Source organism: Leptonychotes weddellii, chromosome 2 (assembly GCF_054177405.1).
Source record: "Leptonychotes weddellii isolate Sample4059 chromosome 2, ASM5417740v2, whole genome shotgun sequence".
Lineage (NCBI taxonomy): Eukaryota > Metazoa > Chordata > Mammalia > Carnivora > Phocidae > Leptonychotes > Leptonychotes weddellii.
In genome coordinates, this window is record NC_138370.1 from 21,584,599 (window position 1) to 21,591,492 (window position 6,894).

Below are 6,894 nucleotides of genomic sequence, written 5' to 3' on the forward strand. Positions count from 1 at the left end.
ACACAGCTTCTTTTGATTCTTTTTTTTTAAGATTTTATTTATTTATTTGAGAGAGAGGGAGAGTGTGTGCAAGAGAACGCGAAAACATGACGGGGAGTGCGGGGGGAGGAGGAAGGGGAGGGAGAAGCAGACTCCCTGCTGAGCAGGGAACATGACACGACACAAGGGGCTTGATTCCAGGACCCCAGGATCATGACCTGAGCTGAAGGCAGCCACTTAACCGACTGAGCACCCAGGCGCCTCGCATCTTTTGATTCTTGACTTCTAAGTATTATTATATATGGTTAAAACCTAACTCTACTAGTCATCTATTTATATTTTTATTAATTGTTATATCACATAAATATGATAGACAAATGTAGGAATAAAAATAAATGATAAAATGACTATCTGATTCTCCCCATCCAACTTAAGAAATGTCAATTAGATTCAAAAGTAATTTTTGAATATCATATAATACATATTTGTGGCAGATATTTCAGAAAGTACAGGAAAGAATGAGGAAGAGGAAGAAAAATCATCTATGATATTATTACCCTACAGCAACCAATATAGCATTTTTATATGCTTCCATCAAATATTTTTATGCAGGAAATCATATTATAGAAACAACTTTGTATCTTGCCTTTTCTTTTCTTTTTCTTTTTTTTTCTAGTTAGACAATGATTTTATTGCTTGAGTACATAGTCAAATTTATGCGACCAGCGCAGAGGCTGTGGATGACTCGTATTTCCAATTGGTGGGGGGAGGACTCGTTTAGTCTTACAATACCGAGCCAACTGGTGAATACAGCTCTTGATCAGAATTCGTCGAAATTTAGCATCCTTGTCGTTTCTTTTCCTCTCAAGATGCTTTCGAACAGCAACAGCTTTCTTAATCAAATGGTAAAGATCCTCAGGAAGATCAGGAGCAAGTCCTTTGGACTTAAGAATTCTCAAGATTTTATTGCCTGTCACAAAACGTACTTGTGCAACACCATGGGAGTCTCTCAAGATCACACCGGTTTGTGAGGGAGTCAGGTCCTTCTTGGCCAGTTTGTGGATCTGCTCCTTCACGACGTCAGACGTCAGTTTCAGCCAGGTGGGGACTCTGCGGCGGGAAGGCAGAGCCGATCGGGACAGGCCCTTCCCGGGAGTGTGCATGCGACCCATGATGGCAGCGGTCAGGCGTGAAAAAGAGAGCGAGGGTAGGAACCTGTATCTTGCTTTTTCTTCTTAATATTGGATCACAGGTATTTTCTTCTATTACTTCTATTGTAGACATCTATTTTAATAGCTGCAAAATATCCCACTGTATGACTGAGTCATAACTTTTATTTTTATTTTTTTCATGAATTTTCTAGTTTTTTAAAAGATTTTATTTATTTATTTGAGAGAGCAGGAGAGAGAGAGCACAAGCATGGGGGAGGGGCAGACAGGGAGGGAGAAGCAGGATCCCCACTGAGCAGAGAGCCCAACACAAGGCTCGATCCCAGGACCCTGGGATCATGACCTGAGCTGAAGGCAGACGCTGAATGGACTGAGCCACCCAGGCGCCCCTGAATCATATTTTTTTTTTTAAATATTTTATTTATTTGACAGAGAGAGACACAGCGAGAGAGGGAACACAAGCAGGGGGAGTGGGAGAGGGAGAAGCAGGCTTCCCGCTGAGCAGGGAGCCCGATATGGGGCTCGATCCTAGGATCCCGGGATCATGACCTGAGCCGAAGGCAGACGCTTAACGACTGAGCCACCCAGGCGCCCCCTTGAATCATAAATTTTTAAACTGTCTCCTAAACTATCCCTTAAACTGTTGGACTTGTAAGTTACTTCCAGTTTTTCATTATTATAGACATACTCTGATGCACATCTTTTGCATAAAGACGTTTTCGTATTGTGCTGCTGTGTACTGTATTACCGTGTGCTCTATCTTCTCTCAGATGTTGCCCCGAAAGTGGAGTCACCAGACCAAAGGAAATGAGCGCTGTGAGGTTCTCAATACATAGGCCAATTGCTTTCCCAAAAGGTTCTAGCAATTAGTAACTCTGAGAGCACCCCTTCACAACACGCTTGTAAACACAGATCTAGTTATTTTTTGTTTTTCAAAGCACATAGATGAGAAAGTATGAATGGGACCATTTTAGCCACATGATTCTTTTAACTTGATTCTTAGTCCTGCTGATGGTAATATAAACCAACAGGTCACATGCATCTGTGCATAATTTTGTAGGTGATTTTATAAAATACAAAACTTTAGAATCACAAAATGCACGTGCAGACTGCATCTCGGAGGTCATGGATGTAAGATCGTCAGTTGGCAGCTGTTTTTGGTTAGCATATTGAAAATATCATTACCACTGGTTTCTGGCTACTACCTCTCTGGCTGCTCAGAAATCAACTCAAAGTCCAACTGCACTTTCTACTTTTCCTCTGGCTGTTCTCCTTTTCTCCAATCACCACTATGTCTTTAGTTTTCTTCAGTTTCACTCTGCCGTATCTAGGTATGGATTTTTAAATTATCCTTCTTGGTATTAACGGGACTAGTGAGTCTGGAAACAGCATCTTTTATTAGCTCTGGAAAAGTCTAAATCATTATTTCTTTAAGTATTGCATCTTCCCTATTTTCTCTTTGCTCTCCTTCTAGGATTTTGATCGAATGTATGGTCGCTAGATGTTTGATAATATTAAGGTATTATTATACGTTTTTAGGTCTAATAATGACGTTGTGGTTATTTTAAGAGTCCTTATGGTTAAAAGACATAATTAATTTTTTGGTGAAAAAATTTATATTTAGATATAGCCAGCTGAACTCAATTTAGATGATCCCAATTTTGTTGGCAACATCCAAAACGTCATCGTCAGGAGGCAGTCCAACATATGACTTCTCTCCATCGGGCTTGATCAGGGTGTTGACCTTGGCCACCTCAATGTCATTGAGCTTCTTCACAGGCTTGTTAGCCTTGAGGCCCACAATGAACACAAGTGTGTTGTCTTCTATTTTCTTCATGGCTGACTCAATAGGGGGAATTTGATGATGGCATAGAAATCAACTTGTTTCTCCTGGGGGTGCTTTTTCAAGGATTTTTGGGCTGCCTTTGGAGACACAGTGTCTTGGGCTTTTGGAAGGTAGGTGATGTGCTGAACTTTTTCTTATTTATTTTTTCTTTTTGTGACTATGGACATCGTTCAGCACGCCTTTCTTGTCTTCAAGGCTTTTGCTTTTGCTTCGGTTTTGGGAGGGGCAGGGGCTTTCTTTGCTTTCGGCGCCATCTTCAGGAAAGGGAAGACATACAATTTTTTTTGTTTTTACACTTTTTTTTTTTTTTAAGTAGTTTCCACACCTAGTGTGGAGTTCAGTGGTGGGGCTTGAACTCACAACCCTGAGATCAAGACCAGAGCTGAGATCAAGAGCCAGAGGCTTAATTGATTGAACCACGCAGGTGCCCCAAGACATACAATTTTCTTTTTCTTTTTTTTTTTTATTTAAGATTTTTAATTTTTTATATGAGAGAGAGAGAGTACAAGCAGGGGGAGCAGCAGGTAGAGGGAGAGGGAGAAGCAGACTCCCCGCTCAGCAGGGAGCCTGACAAGGGACTCGATCCCAGGACCCTGGAATCATGACCTGGGCCGAAGGCAGCTGCTTAACCGACTGAGCCACCCAGGCGCCCCCAAGACATACAATTTTCAAATGTGTGTTAGTTCTTCTCTCTGTCTCTTCCAGGTCTCTTTGCTCTGCTTTGTGTTGTCCATATTTTTGACTCTCTGTTCTAAATTCTTGGTAATATATCCTGAGCTACTTTCCGTTCACTAATTTTCTGTTGTATCCAACCTACTGTCAAAGATGCTCATCTAGACATTTATGAATATGATTTATAATATATAGAGATTTTATAATGTATATACATTGTTTGTTTCCTTAACCGATCCATGTTATTTTTATAGTCTCCTGCAAATATTTTCAATTTTATCATTTATTTATTTAAACTGGGTAAGTGAAGTAGTTTTATAATGAGTCTGAGAATTCTGATGCCTTAAGTCTTTGCAGCCCTTTTCTGCTGCTATTTCTGCTGGTTCTCCCTCACGTAGTCTTGCTGTCTTGTGCACCTGGTTACCTGTAACTGCGTGTTTGCCATCGCCCTTGACAACTGCTTGTGAGGTGTTCCTAACGCCAAGGCTGAGTGTGTCTCCTCCTGCGAGGCTTTGCATTTACTGCCATCAGAGTCCCAGAAAAGAACACTTCTGGTGTGATGTTGGGGTGACGTGAGGTCCGGGTGCAAACCACGAGAAAGAATACTTGAGGTTTCTTTGGTGCCAAAAGGGTGGTTTTAGTAAAGCACGGGGCAGGACCCCTGGGCACAAAGAGTTGCACTAGGATTGTGAGGAGCGGCTGATTATACACTTTTTAGCTGGTGGGGGTTAGAGATAGCATAAATCTCCAAGGAATTTGGAAGCAAGCCTTCCAGAACCTTGAGGGGCTAGCTGCTGCTAAGATAAGCTTATTTACTACTGTCTAGTAAAACCTTAGTCATGAGACCCTTCAGACGTATATCAGTGGGCCATATGTTTGAAGGATGATTGCTAACACACATCTTGGGGTGGGGGGGTGAGATAAAGGATTTCCAAAGGGATTTTCATGTGTTAAAGAAGATTTACAGATCCTAGTTGTCAGGCAAATGTTAAGCTAAGGTTGCTCTTTGCCTCTAGCAAAGCATTAACATTAAGGCAGTTGAGTTCCTTGAGGAAGGTCACTCTGCCTGTTTCAAGTACTAGTCATTGGGCTGCAAGTTGTAAGGAAATTTAGTTTTATCTACATTTCTTTTGTCTTTGTTCTCTTCACCAGCTACTACTTGGGAACAACCTTAAATCACACTTAAGGTGTGCGGGTCCCTCAGACTATATGAACCCAGAATGAAAATGCATGTGAGGACTGATCTGTGGCCAATTTTCCATGGGATCTGTTTTTTCTTTTCCTTGTTTTCTCCTGTCTGTTCAGCTCCAAGGTAACATTTTTTAGTCTCTTGTGGTTGTGAGGCAGAAGGGCCTGTTTCATTCTGTTTAACTCTTTTTTAAAAAAGATTTTATTTATTTGAGAGAGAGAGAGACAGAGATAGCGAGAGAGAGCACAGGTGGGAAGAAGAGGGAGAAGCAGGCTCCCCGCTGAGCAGCGAGCCTGACGTGGGGCTGGATCCCAGGACCCTGGGATCATGACCTGAGAGGAAGGCAGATGCTTAACCGAATGAGCCAGCCAGGCGCCTCCTTTTTTTTTTTTTTTAAGATTAAGTAATCTCTACACCCAATGTGGGGCTCGAACTCACAACCCCGAGATCAAGAGTCGCATGCTCTTCTGACTGAGCCAGCCAGGTACCCCTAATTCTGTTTAACTCTTAACACTGAGGGTGTTGTACTTCGTAGTTAAGTGTTAGAGGGACAGTCTTCTAGAACTATGATGGACTTGGACTTCTGTCCCCCTTACCCCACCGGGCAAAACAATTTAGCCGACTGGGTGTTGCCTCAGTACCCTCAGGGCATACGCAGCTTTGATAGCCCCTCCTTTCCCTCCCTCCCCCATTTTATATATTATTCTGAAAACAGCCTTTTATTTATTTTTTATTTATTTATTTATTTATTTTTGAAAACAGCCTTTTAAAAAACTAGCCAGTCACCACTTGTCAATACTTTTCAACTTTCCAATTGTTTTAAGGTGATCCAAATAATCCAGCCCTCCGTTTCTAGGAACATGTCTTCTGCTAGAAGTTTTTAATTTGGTAATTAACAAAAAGTTGAATAACTCAAGAGGTTTTTTTGTTTTTGTTTTTTTTTTTGCTTTGAGAATCTGACAGTAAAAATGTAGGTAAGTAGCCACTTGATTTTACTAAAGGATAAAATGTTTCCTATTAATAGTCAACAACATAAATAATTTCAGTTGGCATCATTAGTCTGTAACACTGTATGCAATTCCAGTTACTGCTGTCTCCCTATCAGACACCCGATACCCAATTGGCAAAGTGTTTTGAATAATCAGAGACACAGATGGTAACGTCTACTAGTGTGTACTCATATAACCTTCGGCTTCCATTTTCTCAGGTCTGAAATGAGAAGGTTGAACTCTGAACTCTGAAATGAGAAGGTCATTTCAGTTCAAAAAGTAGTCTAGCTTCTTTCAGAGCTAATAATCTGGGCTAATAATAGCTCTTTTCCCTGGGGAAGGAGGAGAAAGACAGGTTTATCCAGTTACTACCTTTTTTCTCCCCTTCGTCCAAAAAATAAAAAAGAGTTTGTACTAAATAAATCAATAACAGAATATACACTGAGATTTCAGAATCAGAGGAAGAGAAAAGAGATGAACACACACGAATTTATCCCATAACGTCCTATAGTTGGATCACGAAGTCTATGCAGAACTTTCTGGTGGCCCAAGCAGAAAGGAAAACTTCATTAGTTACTAAACTCACATTGTTCCTAAGACAATAGCAAACTGAAGGAAAGCCTTCTCTACAAACTTTCTCTGAGAAAACCTTCTCCCATGGGTCTCATATTCGTTTCCTAGGGCTTCCATAATAAGATTACTACAAACTGGGGGGTTTAGAACAATACAGATGTGTTCTTCCACAATTCAAGAGGATGGAAGTATGAAATCAAGGTCTTGGCCGAGATGGTTCTTTCTGGGGACTCTGAAGAGAATCAGTTGCCTGCCTCTCTGCTAGCCTTTGGTAGCTGCTGGCAGTTCTTGCTGTTCCTTGCCTTGTAGCTGTTACCACTCCAAATTCTCTGCCTGTCATCACATGGCCTTCTCCTCTGTGTGTGTGTGTGTCTCTGTATCCAAATTGCCTTCTCCTTTCTTTTATAAAGATACCAGTTACTGGATTGAGGGCCCACCCTGATCCAATATGACCTCATCTTAACTTGATTCCATCTG

General features: G+C 41.2%; 1 pseudogene; it reads right to left on the reverse strand.

Moving 5' to 3' along the window:
• Positions 1-693: 693 nt before the first annotated feature.
• On the reverse strand, positions 694-1,166 carry LOC102727535 (small ribosomal subunit protein uS15 pseudogene; annotated as a pseudogene).
• Between the last annotated feature and the right edge of the window lie 5,728 nt (positions 1,167-6,894).